This window comes from Colossoma macropomum, unplaced genomic scaffold, assembly GCF_904425465.1.
Source record: "Colossoma macropomum unplaced genomic scaffold, Colossoma_macropomum, whole genome shotgun sequence".
Taxonomy (NCBI): domain Eukaryota; kingdom Metazoa; phylum Chordata; class Actinopteri; order Characiformes; family Serrasalmidae; genus Colossoma; species Colossoma macropomum.
Window position 1 is genome coordinate 13,703,792 of NW_023494788.1, and position 24,092 is coordinate 13,727,883.

Sequence of the window (24,092 nt, forward strand, 5' to 3'; positions counted from 1 at the left end):
TAACACATGCATTATAATGGCATTATAATGCCCCCTTATAATATGGTGTTACTGTATGTTTTATTTAAGGCTTGATTCTTGCCCTTATATTGTTTTTAAACTCATTTATGTCATTTTAAACTATACAGGCCTACACCATGCCTTAAGCATGTGTGTAGGTTGCTGTTGGTTGCTTTCAGTTGATGGCTAGTGAAGGTAAAGTCAAGAATTAAGTAACTGACACCATTAACAAACTTTTTATTGGGACTGCTAGAACAAATGCAAAAATAAGAAAAAAAAAGCATCTTTTCATCTAAACTATAATGACAGCTAGATAAAACAGATTAAGAAGTAATGTCTTCTTTAGCCATTTTAGATACACATGAGAAAAAAGAATTGTGAGGCAGCTAAGTTATGTCTGGGTAGTTGCTTGTGTGAAAGTGTTTGTTTGAGATTTTGCTGGTGGGGAACATCTGTGACTGTTTAGTTTAAAGTTGGTTTAGTTTAGTTTAAAGCAGCAGTGTGTGCACAAAAGTAACAAGTGGACAACTTAAATACTGTTTGATGTGATATTATAGTTAGTGTGGGAGGTTTATGAGGACTTCTTGTAAAATCTTTTATTCCTGCTTTTTTTCTGATAATGAAAAGTACATAACTTATAATAATGTAATGGCTGTTTTGATTGGACCTTACATAAATCAAAGGGTGGTCTCTGACTTTTGCACAGTACTGTATGTCTCCGACCTCTGCAAATACTGACCTTAACAAGAACAGCAAACCTTTTTAGTGAAATGTGTGCTTGTAAATGAAGCCCTGTACGCTTCCACAGGGCACAGACAGAGACAAGATAATTGCTTTTAGAAACTCTAATTTCCTGCTAATTCAGTGGCATGATCTTCTTCAACAGTTGCACTATTACAGCAGGAGCTGATAAAGAACGAAATGCATGTAATCCTGCAACTCCCCCAGCATTAGTTTACTGCTGCTCAAAGAATAAATAAATAAATTAATTAATAAATAAATCAGCACAGGCCCTATCAAACTGCTACAACCCTTATAAGAATATATTGCAAATCTGTTTCACTCACATTGTGTGGCCTGCAAATTTACATACAGCTGTTTTCCACAGAGCCAAAACTTTTCCATAAATCTATATCAATTTCTGAATAACCACTCACTTCTTCATTCACTGCTTTCATTACAAATTTTGAGAGTTGATTGAATTCTTGATAGAAGCAACTGATACGGTTAGTTCAAAGCCCCTTTAGTAATGTACTCTACTGCACTGTATAAGGCTCTGTAACAAAGTGGACTGGATTTTTCTTTTTTTACTCCAGCCTTTTACTGAAATACCCTAAAACGTACAGCGAGGAAAGCTCGGCCACTGACCACAAATTAGAATTCTTTGTGCTCACCTAACCCTGCAAGCTGGAATTGATGACATTATTTTATTAATGATTTACTGCTGAACTTTGCATTGTGCTGACACCGGGGATGTTGCGGCTAAGCTGTGAATTAAGCCCCAAATCCTTTTGATTCCTCCAAGCTGACTGCACATCGCCATTACTGATTTTGCAAAGTTAAAAAAAAGAGGGAGACTCTGCTGAAGGGCCTGGAATGTGCAAGTCCCCTCACCTGTTATAATCCTGCATAATGGAAAGTGGAATGTCACCTTGTCTTCAAGGTACCTGATAGCCTTCTGTAAAAATGTCATTTAGCTCAAGTGCAGATCACATTTAATTAGAAGAGGGGATTTAAATTGCCATGCATCAAACACTGTGGATGACCAAATGGGGTGGAGGGATGGGGGGGCGGGCTTTGGGCCAGACTCCATGAGCTCCTCACAACCCATCAGAATCCCTGGTGTCACTGAGGTCAATAAGCCAAGGCATAGCAGTCTTAATTAATGATGACCAAAGTGAACAACTGAGCTGAATGGCAATGTTCAGTCAGAGTGAGGATTACTAGGAGAAAAGATGAGATTAGTGTTAAAAAAAAATGGACATGATCTTCAAAGCTGTAACTTTTGTCCACATGTTCTTTAAAACACATCCACTGAAAGGTTCTTTAGAGTATCACTCCAAAGTACTCTTTTTGGTTCCATTCAGCATCTTAAGAGTGTAGAAGAACCTTTCACTGATTCTATAAATAGAATTTCAAAATTCTCCATTCTAGAGAAACTCACAGTCAGAATTATTTACAGTGGTGGTGATAGGAACCAGACGTCTGAAGAATTGAATGGCTCCGAAAGCTCCCTCACAGTAAGCCATTACATGAAATGGTTCCCTCACTGAAGGCAGAAACATGATTTTACAGTAGTTTTTAGGTAAGACTTTGGCCTAAAACTTAATGGTGGATAGGTACATGTGGGGCGTTGTAAGACAAAAAATCACGTTTGTTCGGATTTGTTACTATTTTGCCATTATTTATCACGAAAGTTTGGATTTTACCACTATTTTATCAACATTATGTACATAAACTTGGAAGACATGTGTTGGTTCACCGGTAATTTGGACACTAAATAAACTGGCTTGTAGGCCTGGTTTTTATCACCATCACTGTAACAAAATTGGTATGCTTGTCTACAGTCAACCAATTCATTTCAAAACAGTCATTCAAGTGACTTGAATTATGCATGTTTTCTGTTGTTATACAGGAACTCCTCTTTGAAGATTTTTTCCTAGAAACATACATCCAAGCTAAGAACCATCTAGTAACCTTTATTTGCAGGAGTGAACAAATGCATTGTCTCTTATACATCAATGCAAAGGCTCTAAAGATCCTGTCAGTGAGTCTGTCAATATAGTCTCTCCGATCCTCTCTGCATTATATGAAATGCTGGGGTTTCAAAGGAGTTTCAAGGTAACCATCAAGAAGTGGCAGCTAATTTTTTGATGCTTGTTAACTTGTCAGATTGAGTGCATATTTTTACCAGTTAAATGCCACCTTTTGTTCCAGAGTAATTTCACTTTCATTATGATTCACAGGGCAATCAATAATAACCACACAGCTGTCAAAGTCGATTAGTACACATTTTAAGATGGAGAAAATATATTCATAGAAATATTACCCTGCATGAAGTACTAGGGTTGGGTGGTTGGTTGAAACAATATCTGACTCTGAATAATGAGCATTCTAGAGCACTGATACTGAGGCTGATACTAATCACATAGTTAAGAACCTCCTTGAAGTGAATTACTACAGTACAACAGTGTATCTCTGATGCGTGTAGTTAATATGATTCCTATTCTAAATAATAATCTACAAAATATGCACATTAACCCTCAAGTATGTCACTAGAAGTCTGAACTAAACAAAATGACCCTGCTGTGAAAGAGTTAAGTCGGCTGCTTAGATGCAGATGAGACTAGATTAACTACAATAGTCTGTTACAAATTTCAAAATACAGTTAAGTTAATGTTTGCAATAGAAGAAACCAACAAACACTTAGAATGGTAAAGTCTTCCTTTCTCCAAATGTACTCAGTGTTTGGTGTCTGAAGTTTGCTTTTTTAGTTTTGAATTGGAGCTAAGGCCAATGAAGGCTAATGTAGCTAACAAGAAATGGAGGCCTCAATTAGCATCAAACAAACAGCATATTGTTTGATGAAAAAAGTACAGAGAAACTGTCGCTAAGAAAAAGTATGAGCACTTTCTCAAAATCCTACTCAGTTTAAAATTGCATATGGAGCCAAAAATATACTTGGGTGAAAGTAAAAAAGTATCAACATATAAACATACGCTGCTGTGTAAAAGTAAAAAGCAATTGTTTAAGAAATAAATTGAAGCATAGTGATGTCAATTTTGTTGGATGTTTTAATAAAAACAAACAAAGAAAAAAATTGCATAGGAACTTGACCAATTGGCAAGAGAAAAGGAAAAACATCTCCTGGCCTTTGAAATTTATAATCTTTTTGAATGGGTTGATGAGACTGTAAGGGGCAGAAAGTATTTTTTCTCTTGGAAATATATTTGAGTAAGTAATAAATTTAATTATGTAAAAGTTATGTGAAAAATGAATAATGCACTTGAGTAAAATTCAGTTTCAATAATAGTCAAGTAAAATACAAATCTTTCAAAATAGTACTAAAACTACATGCAAAATTAATGAAATCCTGCATCAGACTGCAATAGTTTCTTGAACAATAAGTTTAATATGTACTCAAATAGACTTTCTAATACAGTATGACATTGTTAGCTATAAAAATGGACAAAAGACAAACACAATTGAGGCTTTACAAAGGCAAATACTACTGTTTTTAGCTATGTGACATATGTCCAGTTGTATACTCTTGAAAAAAACAGGTGGCATCAAATGGCCACTGGGGTGGTACTCCTTGCATCATTAGGATGTTACCCTTAAGGGTATGTTTTCAGTCACTTCACTCAGGGAATATGATCATATTCATTGGAGTTATATTTTTTAAGTTGCATTGACTCCATACAACCTATCTGGACTGCATACTTTTGACCTTATCAGTCTGTTTTAAAACAGTAGGTTAAATGTGTACCTTTCCCTGGAAAAAAATCATTTAAGGTACACTGTTCGACCTTAAGGCCACTGTTGCACCTTTGAGGGCACATTTACATTGTTTGTCCTTTAATGAACAAAACTGTACCTGTACAGTACTTTTTTCTATGTCTTGTAGATTTTTGGCCAAACCATAGCTTTAAAGAAATAGTGAAAAAGCTAATGCTGCCAACTATGAATGAACTCAGAATGGTAATGTTGAATGAAGTCCAAAAGGTAATGTCGAACTCATGAATGAAAGTGAATAGCAATTTCAGTCATGCTAATTGGTGCTTCATCTTTATCCACCTTAGCCAGTCTGCTCAAGCTGCTTCTTTAAGTCAGTGGTCACCAGCCCTCCTCCTGGAGATCTACTTTCCTGCAGAGTTTAATTCCAAACCGCATCTAATAAGCTGCCCCCCTCACCTAACACTAATGCATCTGAAAAAGTTAATTAGCTGGAGCAGGTGTGGCAGAATGTGGTTGGAACTAGACTCCACAGGAAGGTAGATCTCCATGACCATGGTTGATGACCACTGCTTTAAGTCAAAGCCAAAAAATTATGGGCAGGCACTAAAAGCGCTTCTGAAGGACTTGTGAAGGTATCATCCCTACTCTGTCCAACTTCTTCAAAGCCCATTTACCACTAATTATAAGACAGATATTATAATTTCACACAGGCATTTCAAGACTGACCAGTTGAATGTGCACTGCAAACATCCAAGCTGTCGTCTGTTACTAGATTAGGAAAGGTCACCTCCCAAAACACATAAAATATTATTTCTCTACACTTATTTTTGCTTGGATGTTACAGGTTTCTGACTTGTAAACTTCATAAGGTTCTTTGTTTTTGTTTTTTGCTTTTTTTCCCCCAGCAATCTTTATTTTCCATATTTGAATATCAATTTAAGCAACTTTCTCTTTTAGGTTTGGATCCATAGCAGGCATCTTGCCAGTTTGCTGACTTTTTACACAGTTTTTTTTGTAGAGAAAAAATAAATGATTGGAATTGCAAAAGTAGCCTGTTTGCAAGTTAGTGGCAGACTCAATAAATGTTTTCAGTTTAGAGTAAAAGATGATTTTGCTTTTTTTTTTTTTTTAAACTAAAACCTTTTCCTTAGGCACAGCTGAGATGTCGCCACACATGTTCAAGATAATCATAAATCTTACGTTTTCCACTGGAGAAGAAATGAAAATACCATGTCAACAATGAGATCCTTAGGAATAATCAAAATAAATGCAACACTGTCTTTAGAAATGCAAACAAACTACTGCTGTGCCTTCCTTGTAATGAGCATTTCTATTCCTTTCTGCATGGCTTGTTTTGATATAAGAGTTAGTCATGCTATTTTTTTAACATGCATGGTAGTACATACTACCATGTACAAGATTATGCTGTAATATTGAAGAAACCCCATAATGTTGTTTATTATAACTCCTGTGTGAATTGATGTATTAGCGACTGATAAATTCCTCAATTAACTCATTTGTTTTCGGGAAAGCAGCCGAACCCTTAAACACTGCATGTTTTCTTTTGACCTCTTTCTTGCCTCTCCTGTAGTTAGAGACAACAGTGTTTGAGGGAAAAAAGATTGCTGTAGCAGCCAGTTTTCCTCACAATGATGAGTCACTCAGCAATCAGTGTGAAGAGCGCCATCAAATGAGGACAAATAATACATTTTGCTGTCAGGAGCTTCTGTGATTGGGAGTTACTCACTCGCAGCGCCCACAGAGTCGAAATTCACTGGGCTAATTCTGAATGCCGTATTAACAGATCTACCAATTTCTTAACAGTGTGCGCCCAGAGTATTTATTAACTATGCGGCATCAAATGAAAGACAGAAATTGCTCAGGCAGACTGCTAACATTGTAAAAACCTATCCACATGGACAAGAGGACTTTTATATTCAACAAGAATTGACTCACAAGTGCATTTTTATCACATCTACTGTTGCTAGGTTGAACAGACTATACAGAACATTGGTAAAAATTCCATTCAATCTAATGAGGAACTGTGTGCAGTTTGCATTGTTGTGTAATTGGACTAACATTAGCATGGTGGATTTGATGTCATTGTAGTTTCTAGCCTGCCTGCTGACCTGACAACATAGTCCAGCTTGTTAGCACTGCACTTTAAACTGTAGAAACTCTAAACAGTCTGATGTAAATAATGTACATATTTTGAAAAAAAAAAATCTATAGGTTACTTTTGGGTTGAAAGGATTTTTTTCATCATTCTATATTTATTGTTGGGCTGTAGTCAAGGCCAAGTCTAAGACCATGACTAGTTGAGACTGAGACAAGACCAAGTCCAAATGAAAGTAAAACCGAAGTCAAGACCGAATCCAAATGAGAGCGAGACCCAAAAATCATGTCCTCTTCAAAAACAGGCCTTAATTAATCTTCTTCCAGCACAAAATACTGGGAAAAATAAGGATTTTCTTCCCACAAAACAAAACTGCATACACAAACATAACTCCATCAAATTCAAATCATAATAAAATATCTCCTCTTCTGCTTACAAACTCAAATGTGGTGTGATTGAAAGTTTCTTTGCATGCAGCACCCACTCTAAATGAATGAATGCAACCAATGCTCTCTCTAAATAAATCCAATCAGTGCCCACTCTGAATGAATGCAACTAATGCCTGCTCTAAATAAATCCAACCAATGCCTGCTTGGAATGAATCTACCCAGTGCCCACTCTGAATGAACTAGAACAGAACACCAAAGCACTATGACACCAAAAGTAGACATCTGAGATGTGGAGTGATGAGTCTACATTTTTAATTGGAATTACTTTCATTGTAAGAAGCAAAAATGTCTAAGATTGAACTTTTGAGATTTGAAAAAATATCCTTGAAGACTTCTTTAAAAATTTGAAAATGAGTCTCCTGAAAAGAATGGAAGCTGTAATAAAGGCAAAGGGTGTAAACAGTAAACACTGAATATGTTGATATTATATGTAGTTACTGAGGCCTTTATGTAATTTTCTGTCAAAAAGTCTGTTTTCAGCTTTTGTTCTTAATGAATAAATTGACTGGACTTTTGACTGGAAATGAAATAAGGGTGAAAGGGTGGCCTCTGACATTTGCACTTTTTGCATATATATAATAATGTATAAAAAAATCTAAAAAATCAAAGTGATATGCTATGGGTGACAAGTTACAACCCCATTTCCAAAAAAGTTGGGTTGCTGTGAAAAATGTAAATAAAAACAAAATGCAATGATGTGCAAATCATTTAAACCCTATATTTCGTTGAAAATGCTTCAAAGACAACATATCAAATGTTGAAACTGAGAAATTTTATTGTTTTTTTGAAAAATATTTGCCCATTTTGAATTTGATGCCAGCAACACATTCAAAAAAGTTGGGACGGGGGCAACAAAAGGCTGGTAAAGTTGTGTAATGCTTAAAAAAACACCTGGTGGTTAACTGGCAACAGGTCAATAACATGATTGGGTATAAAAAGCGCTTCTCAGAAAGTCTTTCAGAAGTAAAGATGAGGAGGGGTTCACCACTCTGTAAAAGAATGACCAGTGGATAAACATATATATTTACTCCAGCTTGAACCACACCTTGCATAAAGTCCTCATTGAAGACTTCCTGGGGACTACAACAAGCATGACGCCTAGCATCATTCACATACTGTCAGAAACGAGATTCATCAGACCAGATAACACATTTCCAGTCATGAATGGTCCAATTTTTGTGTCTCTTCACCCACTGTAACTGGGCAACTTTGTGAGCAGAAGTGAGCAAAGGCTTCTCGTGTGCCACTCTGCTTCATATGTTCATGATATGCAGTTTCCTGCAGAGTGTTCTATCAGAAATTGGTTGTGAAGGACCTGCGTTGACTTCTAGAAGCAATTCTTGACGTGAAGTGAAGCGATTTTTATTCACAAACCGTGAAACACGCTGGTGGTCCCTGTCCATCAGTTTCGTCTTTTAGCCACAGACAAGAATTTCCTGTAGACTGGGATTTTTGCCTGCTGGTAGACCATTCGCTTCGATACAATAGCTGAATGCAAATTCGGCTATTTTCCTTACACTGTGGCCTTTGGCACCCCAAATGCAATCACTCCTTTTTGCCAATCACTAACATCTGCTTTGTGACCCATTTTCCACACATCGAATGAGACATTCAGTGCACTGTACCACCTCTTCTCAATCTGTGAATCCCGTCGCACACCCTGCAGGTATTTATAGCCTGTTCATCCTCATGCAACGCCATCTGCAGGAGCCTGAAATTGCTACCACCTTAAACATGCAAAGTGACTGATTTTTTTGTCCAGGGAAGTTAATGTAAAGAGAGTTTATTCCAAGTGATTTTGGAGCATTTTCATTGGTCTGTTCATCATGAAATTTTCACACAATGTACAGGACAGCCGCTGTGTTCAAATTATGAAGAAAAATAAAAATCAACATAAAAAGAGATGCATGTTTTTCTTTAGACAGCGTTTATATGTACAACTGTTCACAGCAGAGGGAGGTGGGAGAGGTCCTTATTTAGGAGGATTATACCCTGGGGAAAGAAGCTGTGTGGGTGGCTCTAGGTCCGAATCTTAGGATTCTCACTCTTGGTCACCACTGACAGAGAAACCACTGGATGAGAGAGTGTCCAGGGTGTGGGTGTGAGGGGTTCATTGCCCTGTTTCACAACCTAGATGAGTACAATTCTTCAAGGGTTTTATGTTTCTGAAGAAGAGGAATGCCAACAGTCCAGTGTATCTTTCACTGTAAGTGCAGCCTTCAGCACATCCCTAAACCGAGACTATTTTGTGTCTTTTTGTAGGTGTAAATTTATGTATATCTCCCTCTATGTAGGTGTATAATACTGTAGAATGTGCCTGGCCTTACCACCTCTGCTTTATAACCTCAATTCAGTAAGATGACTGTGCTGTGGCTCTTCATGGTTTGCCTTTAAGGGGTTGTTTTTGTCACTCAAAAACAAAGCACATACACGGATTCTCAAGACAACCGTAAGCACTATTTCATCCTCGGGAAAGTAAAAGCATATTCTTTACCTAAATGATACAAAAGGTCTGATATAAAAGGCACTGAAAAGCAGGAATTTTAAGAAAAAGTGTGGCCCTACATTTCTTTTCATAAAGTTTACATTCTTCCACAGTTTTTCATTATTAGAAAACTTTTAAAGAAGACCTGCAGGTCTGGAATCAAAGATGTAAACTGACCCTGTGTCCACCTTTTAAAATGACCTTGTGCCAAGTGTTTTGCTGTGAATAATATAAAAGATGCTCTTGGGCAAGCGCAAGTAAGGGACAATAGGGTATGGCCAGGGAAACAGGTTTCCATGGTAACAAACAACAGAAGAGATATCTGTCATTCAAGGGAAAAAGTAGAACCGTCCAGTTTTGAAAACTGATTGCCATGGGTGAATAATCCTACAGCCTTGCAGCAGAATCACTGTGTATACATATACCCCGTTGTCTGAATGCCCATGGCCGCCTTCTCATTTTGCCTTATAGAGTTCAAGAAGATAAATAAAATGATGATGATAGATTTATATGTTTGCGACAGAAATTATATATGTAGGCTTGAACACATATCTACTGAAGTGCACTCCACTGAAAAAGGGTATTGGCTCTGAACCTATGCCCACTATGATTGGTCTTGAAATTGGCCATTACAGGCTGTTCATGAGCTTTTGTTTCTTTGTTAAAAGACTCTTGTACTAGTAATTTTGTACTTTTTATTCAATTTTATTCATTGTAGTTATTACTACAACCTTTTCTTCAAAAAAAGAAGTTTGCTTTTAAATCTTATTTATTCAATACAAAACTGGATGTGCACTGTTCTTTGGCCCTAAGTTTGATATGCTGTCCATTTTATGAAAAGAGCACGCACAACAAGACTGCAGGTTTACCAACATAGATAATTTCAGGAAAAAATAGCTCAGTCAGGAAGATCATCAGTGAATTACTTGCTTCACTTTCACTTCAATATATTAATATGGACTACTTTATTAATATAATAATATGCTATACTGTTTTAATATCCTAATTAATAAGTATATTAAGTGTATTATAATTACTATAATTCATTGATTTTACGTATTATAACATTACATATTGTAGTAGAAATATGAACATTACTATACTACACTACTTTATACTATATTATACTATACTATACTATGCTATACTATCCTATACTGTACTATGCTATACTATTCTTTTCTAAGATATGCTATGCTATCCTATACTTTATTATACTATAGATAGACTATTGATAGAGAATCTTCTGTAGATGGTTCTATATAGAACATTTTTGAAAAGTGTTCTTCTCTTGTTACGATGTTAAGCTTATAACAATCAAGAAACCCTTTTTTGTGCTATATGTACTTTTCAAGAACCATTTACAACACATTCTCCATCAATCTGAAGAACCTTTTCAGGATGCAAAGAATCCTTTAATCATGCATAATGAGTGTTCATAGTTCTACTTAGAACCATTTTCTTTACCAAAGAACCCTTGAGGATCCATCTTTTTAAAGAGTGTATGCTATACTATACTATACTATACTATACTATACTATACTGTAACGGATCTATATATAGGCATTTTGGAGGTGGGAGCTCAAGGGAAAAAAGGTAACATGAATATGAATTAAATTCAATGTATTGTATGTTGCAGCTCCTCCTGAACAGAGACAGTTTAATCAACTTTTAGATTAAACATAGTAAATGTTTTTCCAAAGGCAGGCAAAAGCACTAATGTTACTATTTATGTGGGGACTTGAACCCCAATCACCAGTTTGCAGAGTGTTATACTGTTTAATCACCACATAATGTTCTGTAGTAACTCTATTTAAGAGCTCCTCCTTGTTTTTAAAACAATAAAACCTTAGTGCAAGTTACACATCCCCTCTTTCTGAGGTTGTATCTGATTCTTGTTCAAAATAACTGAACTTTCTTAAAGAGATTACCAGCATTGTACTGGTGGTATTTCCAGTGCTGTGGTGATGCATGCAGGTCAGAGTTACTAAAGAGAAAACTAGGTGGTCAGTACTGCACCAAAAGGGCTGAAGAGCAGTGAATCTCATAGAACCCAAGTCGACTCACTCGCTATTCCTGGGGCAAAAGTGAACCTCTTCTTACTGAAACAGATCCATCGAAGAATGGCAGAGGAAATATGAAATTCAGTTATTACACACACCAACCGAGAGGGCACTTGCACAGTCTGAGGGCAAAGGGGCAGAGGCTTAAGACCTCCCGGGGTCTCTCTGTGCAGGTGCCTGTACTGTACTATAGTTACATACCAATATGCTATAGTAACATACCAACATGCTATACTAACATACTAATGTGAACTAATATGGATTGCTTTTATTTTCTTACAATTACTATAACCTGCTGATTAAAACTGGACAGCCAGATGCATGCAGTCATTAAACTGACCTAAGTCTTCAGGAAATGCTATTACCACAGATGATGCTATATCATGGGAGGAGGGGAGTAACTAGCTAGACTGGCTCCCATACCTAAGTTAACCTCCCAGGCTTATTACATATTAAGGTTTAGGATTCAGTAACTACAGCAACCTCAGTGCAAACTGGCTGAGCTATTCTTAGGTTATAGACGTGTGTAATAAAACTTTGGGCCCTGGTCATTTATGGGGTTAAAAATAGTGGATTTGTACTTTTTGGAATAATTCCAAATGATAATTTTACTTTTTCTCAGTTGCATTTCAGTCACTCACGTTTAGCTCCTGATCAGAGTTGGACCGAATACTATGACAACAAACTGCTGGTCGAATATTGAACACACTGTCCCAAAGATATTCTGTATTCCATTATAATACATGGAAAAAGTAACATAAGCACATTGTGAATGCATCTCTGTTGCTGTAAATTCACACAGTTCCTCAGTGCCAGTGTCAACACTGTTGACAGTTTTTTCATGCAATTATTCTGTCAATACATTTCATAAGAAATTTAGATTTGTTTCACCAATATCATTCAAGTCCACTGCTGATCCAACAATTGCCTTAGCAGCACTGCTGCCAGAACTATTATTATTAATATTCACCATATCTCAATAACAAAATCTTGTAGATGTGGTTGTCTATATGATGTTCTGTTTAAATGGCCAGGGCCCACTAGATGGTCCATTTATGTTTTATTACACACTTCTATAACCTAAGAATAGCTCAGCCAGCTTACATCAAAGTCCCTGTAGTTACTGAATAATAAGCCTTAGCATGTAATAAGCCTGGGATTTTATGGGGTTAATGACATGTATGTTATATCACACCATGAAATACATGCTCAGTTCAACACCATTGCTCAGCTCATCACTTGTCCATAATGTTGCATGTTTGCTACACATTGAGCACAGACAAACACAGATGGAGTTTTTTTTTTAATGTTTTTTATTTAGTGGACAAATATTCTAAAAGGATTCTCCTCAAAATGTAAAAAAAAAGTTAAAGTTATTGTATTCTGAATGTTGCCTTTTCAAAATTTAATGTGAACTGAACATAGTACTCCATTACTGTAATCTGAATGCATATTCCCAGTACTTGTATTCCTTTACATCTGAACCCTGGTTCTAATTCCCTTTTATTTAATTTCAATCCATTAGGCTGGTGACTGCTTTGTAGTTGCTCATATCTTTCACTTTCAAGTTTAGGTCTATTATTAAAGACCAAAAGGATTCCGAAAATAGCTTCTAACAGACTTCAGTTCCTGTGCTGATAGATGCTGGATGTACAAAGCTCCATTGCAGTTCCATAAGTAGATTGACCTGCTACTGTTTTTACTCAAGATATTTCACTTTATACCACAACAGCTACCTGCTTGAGAGCTTAAATAAATGGTTATGAGGTGGTAAAGTTATGATAAATAAATAACTGGAATTAACTGTTTTACCAACAGTTAATATGATTACATGGTTATACTGAGTCAGTCTTCTGCAGCCCATGCAGTCCATTATTGATATTTCTTGGTTTTCAGTACATTTGGATGAAAGACTGCTTAGTTTATAATCTGGGTCACACTGTGCTTTAGACACTGCAGACAGAATTTCATGTACAGGGACAAAGCCGAAACTGATAAACGAATTTTGAAGTCTTTTGGTCAACAATGTGACAGGGTCAAGGACAGACGATTAAATGCCCCGGCAAGCTCTCCAACATTCCGACAAGAGACTGGCAGGCAAGGCGGTATGACATTGTGACCATCACAAAAGACAGCAAGCAAGCGTAATATGACCCAGACTTCTGCGAAACTGTCTTTTCTTTGAACCAGAGTTAAAGGCTGCCTACACTTTTTAAAGATGGTTGAATAAGTAAATGAAATGGCATGGCAAAGTTTTAAGATGTGGCATTTTTATACTTTGTAATATTGAAAAAGCAATTAATATTTTACTTGTAATAATGAACAGAAATACTATTAATAAAAAAGAACAGAACATATTCAAGAAATCCCTTTTTTCTGAAGAAAGCTTAACCTAAGTAATCTAAAATAGAATTCCTGAGAGTCATCCTAATATGTCAGAGTATATTATTACATGCCTTATTGGCGCCTTGATTTTCATTTAATCTGCCCCAGTGATGCATCACTGCTTACCCTTTATGATCTCATTTTGTTTTATAGCACGTGCATTGTGCCTCTCTGGCGATATTCTCATTTATTGTCACTATCCAGCAATAAAATGCCCACAAGTTTTATTATACAACCTTTTTACTACTTTTACATGAAAACATGAAGAAAACTAATAATATCTGCAGGAGAGGACAGTGTCTGATAACCTCAAAAGACAGACAGAAGTTTGAAAAACACGTTATTACAGATATGAATAACAGATACAGATGTGAATAATTTAGACATGAATTACATATCTATAAAGCAACACTTAAGTCTTTATGAACAGCTTGTGCCAGCAATTGCAAGAGAACATAAGATGTTTTGATAACAATTTATAATAACAGGCCCCCAAAAATAGCAAATAAATCATTATCTAATAGTTTCTTAATGAAACCATTTTTTTAGTGACATACTCAACAAAAGTAATCATTATTTAGTCATAATAGAATCATAATAGAAACTTTATTGGTAATAACATGTAAGCAATTTGTAAAGTTATTCACAACTAATAATTTATACAATCTGACATATTAAGCATTTGCTTAGTTGCATACAAACATTTTATCATTATAAATATCTACTTAGTAATTGCCTACATTTTGTTTTAAATGATTAAGTAATTCCCTGCGATGGACTGGCGACCTGTCCAGGGTGTATCCTGTCTTCCGCCCAATGACAGCTGGAATAGGCTCCAGCACCCCACCGCGGCCCAGAAGGATAAGCGGTTTAGATGATGGATGGATGGATGATTAAGTAGTTCTTTATTATCATGTATTAGCTTTGTGATTAATATATAATACTGCTTATTACACAAATACAAATGAATACTTGAAAAGTATTTACAGTAAACAGCATTTAAAACACTGAAAATGAGAACATATCATTCTCAGTTTTTTAAAGCACTGTTAAAATTTTCATGAATATATTTATATTTAAGGGAATTAATTATATATTTAATTATATATATATATATATATATATATATATATATATATATATATATATATAGTAGTTATTCATAATGATTCTGTAAATAGCACATAAAGATGTATAATTTATTAGCTATGCCTTACGAATATGAAATAACTAATAGTGCTAAGAAACTGTCATTAATGATTAACTATCAATAAGTCAAAAAAAAAACTGTTCATTGCTTATATTTCACTTAAATGTAAATGTTAATTAATGAAACAGTTAAATTATTGCTTTAATTATTAGCAATCATTAACAAACTGTTTGATAATGCTTAATTTGCTACTCATTTGGGCTTTAATCTTTAATCTCACCAATGCTTTATGATGTAAATGACCCTGTATTGAAATAAGAAGCCTAAAACTAAACTTACAGATATTATTTCTATTTATTACACAGTTAAGCAGCATCATCCCCAAGCAATAGAACTTAATCTTGCACATACAAAATATAATACTATGATTTTAGATTATAGATAATCTACAACAAGTCAAAATATCTTTACTTTTGATTTTTAAGTATATTTCAAAACAAATCATTCTGCAATCTTGTTCCAAAGTTTAAACACAGGCTGTGGACATCTACTTTTTCTCCTGTAATATTTTACCAAGAATATTTCTACTTTCAATTGATTTTAATGGTAATATGTAATATTACTTAAGATTGGGGGCATCAAAATCTTCCATAGGACTGATTTCTGGTCTTCTTAACAATGCTTCTACTTTATGAGGTCAATTGGTATCATAACAGTGTTATTAATGCAATAAGTGTCTGTAAATTTAGCTTAAGAGCCATTATGTCAATGCAACGGGATAAGGCATTTATAAACATTAAAGTAGTTCCTTATAAATATGTTATTTAATGTTTATGCATGTGTTATGAAGTTCCAATGCAGGTAGCCTTCAAATAAAATGTTTTCTAGCTCTTATTAGATTGTTAGCTCTTATTTTGAAAACACAGTACAATTATTTCATTTACTAACAACGACAAAGCTAAATGTTAGACCAAGAAATGAAACTGTCCTTGAGTAGCTATCAAAGGAAAGGAAACCAAAAGTCCTTTTGAAAAAGCCTATACTGCTCTGCACAGTAGAGTGCAGATACACATCAGGCTGGGAATATAATCTAAATGCGCTGCTGAAAACAGTAACCTGATCAGACCATTTTGTGATTCATTCCCTTCCAGTGAGTATCCCTGCACTCTCTTCTTCTTCTTCTCTTCCGTGAATGTTTATCACTTCCTGATGTATGCCAGAAATAGCTGTACTGACCACTTTTCTTTCGAATTCTTAATCAGGCACAAGCACTTGTAAAACCATGTAATGATGAAGCTGTAGGCCTGTTTTCAATATCAAGACTTCTGAATGTCAATCATGATTTGAAGGCTGGGCATTGCATGTTCTATTAATTTCATGATGAGATGACATGACACTCAACATAATACTAATATATATGAATACAGAATAGGAGACAAATACGAGATAAACAGTACATAATCACCCACACACATCACTGAACACCATCATCAAATAAATGATACACTAAACATATCAGGTATCAGATGTCAGCTATCACACTGACAATAATGGTAAGTGGAGGATTTCTGTATGATGTGGTAACCATAGGATAGGAATCTAACTTGCTGATGGTTACTAAGAAACTGGTAACATTCAACAAAGAAACGTCTAAAATACATGTGTTGAATAGAATGCCTAAGCCTATGTTTCTCCAGACATCATTGAAAGATGCAGTTATTTAAAGGAGGTGATGTATTATTGTACACTAAGTGGCTACATTATGTTGCAATAGCCTTCAGCACAACATAAGCAACAACAATGGCAACCGTCAATATAGAATAAGTGGAAAGGGATAATAATGTTATATCAACAACAAATGAAACTTCATTTCTTATCTGCTTTTCTTGACTTTGCCTGATTTGTAGCCAATGGCCATATTACACATATTGCCAGAGCTGACTCACTAATGTGGACATCTAAAATATCCAGTTTCAAGATGTTCTTCTCTTTTGGTCTGTTTCCTTTTTGTGGTGATGGCTGCTTGTCAGCTACAAATCCTTTCAAACTCTCAAAGATGAAAGCTTTAATTTCTGTTTATCTGACATTGAACATTTTGGGTGTGTATCAGGTACTTCATGGTTGTCAGGAATCCCATTTTTTCTGTATGCTTTAATTATTTTTTTTCCAGTTTTGGAGATTTCAGGTTTTTTTTTCACTTATTTTCCTTTGACCTTCCTCTTCCTTATGCAAGTGGAATATCTCCTATATAATCTGCTCAAAAAGATCTCTTTCAGACATTTGTAAGTCAGCTGAGGTGAGTTTGGGTAGTTGCTTGTGTTCCTGTTAGTGTCTCTTTGAAGAGAAGTATGGTATCAGTGACCCCTTTGGGAACAGCTTTTGTTGGGAGGACACAATTCTTTGATTTTAGGATTAGGAGAACGGAGGAGCTAAAGTGGCAGTATTGCACAAAAGTATACAGTGGACAAGTTGACTACTGCTAGAAGTGACATCATACTTAGCGTTAGAGGCTTTTGTGTAAATTTGAGTAAGTTGTATGTGTTTCCTGCTTTTTCTGGCACTGAAAAATGAAGAAGTTGTACTTAATGGCTGTGTTGATGGGAAATTAATAAATGCATTATCTATAACTTTTGCACAGTACTTTAGACTGACCAAATTGAAATGTGTAAAAACCACATTAAAATTTTAACTACATTCCTTGGCAGAGGTATACGTTATTGTGTTTTGTATTAATAATTAAATATTCATGGAATATTGCTGTAGTTTGTCAGTGGTTTATAAAAGCAATGATCAAAGGCCATGCATTACAGTGATTTGTTTCTGCTCGTGCCTAACAACACTCCTTAACTATGACAAAGTCACTGTAATGGACTGTCCATTGTGGCCCATTACTTAAATAAAGTATGCCCTTCATCATTTGTAATAATAATAATAATAATAATAATAATAATATGCTTATAACTATAACTATAACTTATGTCTAAGAGACAAATTACTTCAAACCTAACCATAATGAACTGACCTAAACACATCTACACAATGTAACACAACACAGTGGCATTTTAACAAACTTATATGACCTCTGCATTCCCCATGACAACCTGCATACCTACAAAGTACATTGGTCAGGCTTCTCACAAGTTCATTTCTTTAGAGATCAATTCAGACATCCGAAAGCTAAAAATCAGTACACAACATGTACAAATCAATCAAGCAGCTTGCAGTCTATAGATAGACCAGAAACAATGTACCCTGAAATACATTAGGACATCAAAGTTTGAGGAATGAATATGAAAAATGTAAAGGAAGAGTTTTGCTAGGAACAAATAACTGCTAAGAACAAAAATGACACTGAAAACATAATCAACTTTAACTTTTCTGGAACAGATACATTGTTTTAAAATTTCAGTGATTGGCTACTAACCTTATTTTATTTTCTGTAGCCAGTAATATTCTAGATCTAGATTATTATAGCTAGTTGCCACAGCTACAGTCTTAAAAAGATGATTCTTGAAGAGTTCTTAAGTAAAGACAGTGATTGTATATAAAACCATGAACACTCAAAGAACTATTTTAAAGGTTCTTTGCATGGTAAAATCGTTCTTCAGATTGATGGAGGATGTGTTGTATATGGTTCTATTTAGCACCAAAGAGTTTTACTGTTGTTATTATGTCAAGCTTGTAACAATAGAAGAACCCATTTATTCAGCCTCTGAGTAAAAACTACTTTTGAGGACTTGGACTTGGAGGTACCATTTCTCCTACAAGTCAAACTCTCACAGGATTCCTCCTACCATAGATTAACACTCTCTCGACTGCAAGCTGTACTAGCAGAGCTTTAAGAATGCCTCATGCTTCGCCTGTTCTCTATGAGAGAGCTGCGGAGGATGGAAAAGTCAATGCTTTTTCAATGCTGCCATGACACTCAACAAGGCCTCAAGAGCTGAGTGGGATGACCTGAGAAGCCTTTATACTGTCCATTTGCTGTTGACAGTGTTTTCTCTTATTTGTTTAGACAGAAATTGGCAAGACACAATCAATTGTGACTCATCAGTGCCTGTTCCTAATAAGCACATGCTTAACATGAATAGAGTCTTGAAAATTCTTCCTCTGTATCTAAAGCTATGAGTAATTCAAGATGTTGAGAAATTTCAGAGAGTTTGTATTAAGGGCGCTGTAATATAGGAGCCTCAGCATTGCATGTGGTGTCTTCTACAATGCAGTTATTCAGAGTCTTAGGCTGTGTTCAGAGAAATAGTGCACTATATACTGTGCCTGCAGTTCTGTACTCATATTCAACTCCAATAAACTTGAATTCCAGTATACTAGTTCAAAAAGACCCTGAAAACTGTGGAGTACAAAGGCAATGTGTAGGTGTCTGACCACAGATAGAAAAGTCTGAAGATGACAAAAGATAACAATTTCATTTACTAAGTAGCCCCCAAGGGTAAAATGCCAACCCTCTTCTTATTTCTACCCTGATCAAATGAAGGGGCCAAATCTAACATTGATACATTTACTGGACGGCTATAACCTAATTAATTTTATCTTGATGATAGCATTCCTGGGTTTTATTGCACTGGAAAATGTTGGTCAGTTGATTGAAATTTTCAAGAATAATGATAAATGGATTCACATTAATTTCTATGAGTACATTTGTTAACAGTTTATGATTGTGAGGGGGTTATGCTGAGATTATGAAAATGTAAAGTTAGACCTTTGGACCAATAAGCACCCCCAGACATGGGGCAACAGGCCTCCTTTAGCATAGTGCATATTGCCCCAGAAATATTACTTTGTTGGATTTTCATTATAAAAACAAAAGATTGTTCATGGAGGATTTACTGACTGGCTAGCATTAGCATTATATTCTAGCTATAGTGAACATTAGCTAGAATTAGGCAAATTTTTAGCTATTTTAGTTTGAATGTGAGTTTTGCAGTTTGACACTTTTCTGTGATAGCTAATAACCACTTGCACTAAACAATGAAATGTTTAATACTATTTTCTTCTTTGAATGGTCACAGTATGGGGTGTCAGTATCTAATGAGCACATGGTTCTATGTGGTTCACAGCATTTTTTTTACCTAAAAACAAATACTTCCGCTGTAAATAATAATATACATAATGTTAGTATGCAAGATATATATTACCAATAGCTATTTAACTATTCAATTGATAAAAGTGACTCTATTTTACTATCTTTTGTCATAGCTTTACAAAATTAAGTGGAATCATTTAGACATGAATTGATAGAGGCCTCAATTTCATTTTAAAAAGTAATATTTTTAATGTTGAACTTTGATTAATAAGAATTTTTGAAAAATGTAAAAACTACAATTGATTTGACATATAAATTATGCATTTTTTAAAAACTTGATAAATTGAGGGGCATCTATCAAAACCTGTTTTGTGCTACGAAAACAAAACTCTCTGCTATTCCTATTTCTGTTTATTTCCCCTAACTGTGTCTAAATGTATGCATCATCATCCTGTACTTACTAAACTCATGCACAAATATGGTTTAGCTCTGCAGTAAATATACATTCTTCTTAAGGGGCGTTTTTCTCCTTTTCCCCCTAAGTCACTATTTTTAAGGTTAAAAACACAACGTAATATTTCTATTAGCAATTTGGCGAGGGTTACTTAAGCTGATATGACACAAGACTGTTTTTGTTTACTTTTAGGAAGACATGTGTTCATATTTTTGTCATTTTATATATTATACCTTTTCAGATAGCTACTGTTTTGCTTGCTAACCCTCATTCAAGGCATTTTTGTTGCTAGGTTACTGACAGAACAGATTAGAAAATAGTGTCTGCAGTCATCATGTTGTTTTATCAGCCAGTTTCATTTTGAGAATTTTTCTGCAGCTCATATTGTAAGGTCCAGGCAAAAATTATATTATGACAGCACTGAGTCACTACAGATGGACTAAATAAAATGACCTTGTTCAAGCACTGTCCATGGTACCAGCAAATTGCCACAGACTTTATATACTTTTATATTCCATATTCAGAAAGCATTCTGCCAATTAAAGACTTGATTTTGCAGCATGCCTCCAAGACATTAGATATGCTCAAGCTTGAGTGTTACTTTGAAAACTGCCTATTACATCTATGAACTGAGTTGCTTTGCATCTGCAGTTGACACTTTAGTAGTTATTAGAGTGGTTATACTTGTGAACGATGAATTTGTTCAGCAAACTAAAGGCATTGCCTATCAATGAATAAATTTGATGATTTTCACCCAGTTAATAAATCGTCCAAGGCAAACTCATTTTTATTACATCTTTTATCGCCTTGGGCAACACTCAGTTACTTTGATCCTCAGCAAGTTTCTGCATAAAGGATCATAAGGAATTGTGCCATTAGGGTGAGGGGAACTGCTTCTTTTTATCAATTACATCAAAGTTTAGTGGGTGCCCATTAAACGTACACATTTATGTCTCTGGACACGCAAAAATGTTCATCAGAGTAATTTCAAAAAGACAGATTTTGTAGATGCATATTCGGAAGTGATCATGGGTTGCGTCACTGTTTAATTCCTTAAAGCATCATTCTGGTTAATATATTGGCTTCAGGGAAAGAGGGGTGTTTACAGATCCAAGGGCATCTTAAACCAGGTTTGGTAAAGCTTACATTTACCTATTTTAGGCTTTGAGTAAGTGGAGTTTAAGATATGGGTTCATAAAGATATGGGCGATATCTGAATCTGTAGGTTTAAAATGTAAATTTAACATGGCATTAAAATATAATTCTGTAACTGAATTCCATTCAAATTTTAGGGTTTTGCTATACTATTCAGTTGTTCATGGGTAATTACATATATAGTTACATAGTAATTACACAGTTACACAATAATTGCATTTGTATTAGATTTTACATTCTGTATTGCAGGTCTAAGACTGTACAAATGACTTATTTTCCATTTGGTTTGATATCAAACAATAAAAAAGAACATGTAAAAGATGGTATTTCTTTCAACAAAACAAGAATGTATGCAGAACAATACATTTTCATCACACTTAAAACATTGTAAAATATCTTGTCTACCTTCATGCACAAAAAAATTGAACATTTAGAATATGCACTTCAGACAGAATTTCTTGTTTCAATGAACAATGAGTAAGAAATAATTCATATCAAATTACACAGTGCTTTTATTATCGCTGGCAATAACTTCAACTTCTAAGGGTTAATGAGAAGAGAAAAGCGAAAGCAATGGAGCAAACTTGTTTTGACTTTTGAAGAGTGTTCCACTTAAACTAAAAAGAACAATGAACGCTCTGTGGTGTGAATGTAGGGCACCATTTTGAAAATATATAGGCCTTGACTGAAAAAGGCACTCGCCCGTATTTGGAGAGATTCATTGCTGTGATGAAGTTCACCACATTGAGAACTCATTGACTCAAATCCCTCATGTCTTGTTAAATGGCATTGCAGCTCCAAAGAGACTTGCCCCATACTCACCAGGCAGATGTTATTGCCAAAAGCGACAGGGTCTTCTGAAGCAGTGAGATCCTCCAGGACCAACCAAAGCAAACACAAAGCAGATTTTCATCAGGGGGTTCTCCTCTTGTTTGGCTCTGCAGTGCACACAGAGTCGCTGTGGCTGAGCAAAGGCCCTTAAGTGAAACCACAAGTGATGAGGAATAGAAGCAGGCCAGGTGATGGAGGATTAAGTCAGGGAGCTCTAATTCGGTGCATCTAGCGAAATAATTAGATGGCAAGCACACACAAACACCTGTGGATACCCACCTAAAGAGCTAGCAGAGCCAGCCTTAATTTCAAAGCATCTGTGGGGAAATGCTCTCTGTGGTGTGTGTGGTGGTGGTGGTGGTGTTCGTTGGCCTGGCCCAGGCCTCTGAGAGTAAATGTGCTCAGTAGACTTTTTATTTATGTTTGTCTTGTTTATCGAACGCTAGCCACATGTGAACAGGCATTGTGAATGTAGCCCAGCTGACATTGACCTTGGCGCTGTCCTCACACCATTGTTTCATCAAACTGAGGGGCAATAAGGTAAAATAAGTGGCTAAGCATTTTTCCATCTTCATCAGCAGTTTATGATTTTGTCAATAAAAAGGGCAAATTAAACAGGTCCTGTTGCTATGGCTCCACCGTCACAATTATTGCACACCTATTATTTTCCACATTTAACATGTGGATTATAGTGCAAAGATGTCAACAGAGCCTAATAAATGCTTAGGCTTGCCAATCGTGCATGGTTATTTGTTAAATATTACTTCCCGTCCAGGTGTATATTGATATTTCTGAACATGTACAGTACTGTGCAAAAGTCAGAGACCACTGATTTCCACTTAGAATGGCCATTATGTACAAGTTATTTATTTTCAGGATTATGAAAAAAGCAGAAAACATTTATTAAAGAGAAAATTACACCAAAGCCTCAACAACTAAATATAAACTCTTTTTTTTCCAGTATTTTGTGTCCACCCTTTGCTATAGCCATTCCATTCTTTTCAGGTGACTTGCTTTCACTTTTTCTAAGAAATCTGGAATCTGTTTTGTTCTTTCAACAAAACAAGATTGTAAACAGAACAATACATTTTCCTCACATTGAAATCATTATAAAATATCTCTTCTACCTACACGCACAAACATGTTCAAAGTTTACAATCTGCACTTCCGACAGAATTGCTCTGCTTGTTTCAGTGAATTATGAATGAGAAATAATTTATATTGAATTACGCAGAGCTGTTATTATCACTGGCAATAGCTGTGACTTCTAAGTGTTAATGGGGAGAGAAAAGCAAAAGCAATGGAGCTTGTTTTGACTTTTGAAGAGTCAAAAGAAATCTGCAGTGAAGTTTTTCCACACCTGCAAAGTTCAGTCTTAGAAGTTAGTTGTATTTGTCTCTATGAGTCTCTGTTGTTTTTGTCAGTCTTTATTTTCTTAATGCTTTTGTAATACACTATATATTCTACAGGTTACTTCATAAAATGTTCAACAAATGATAAATGTT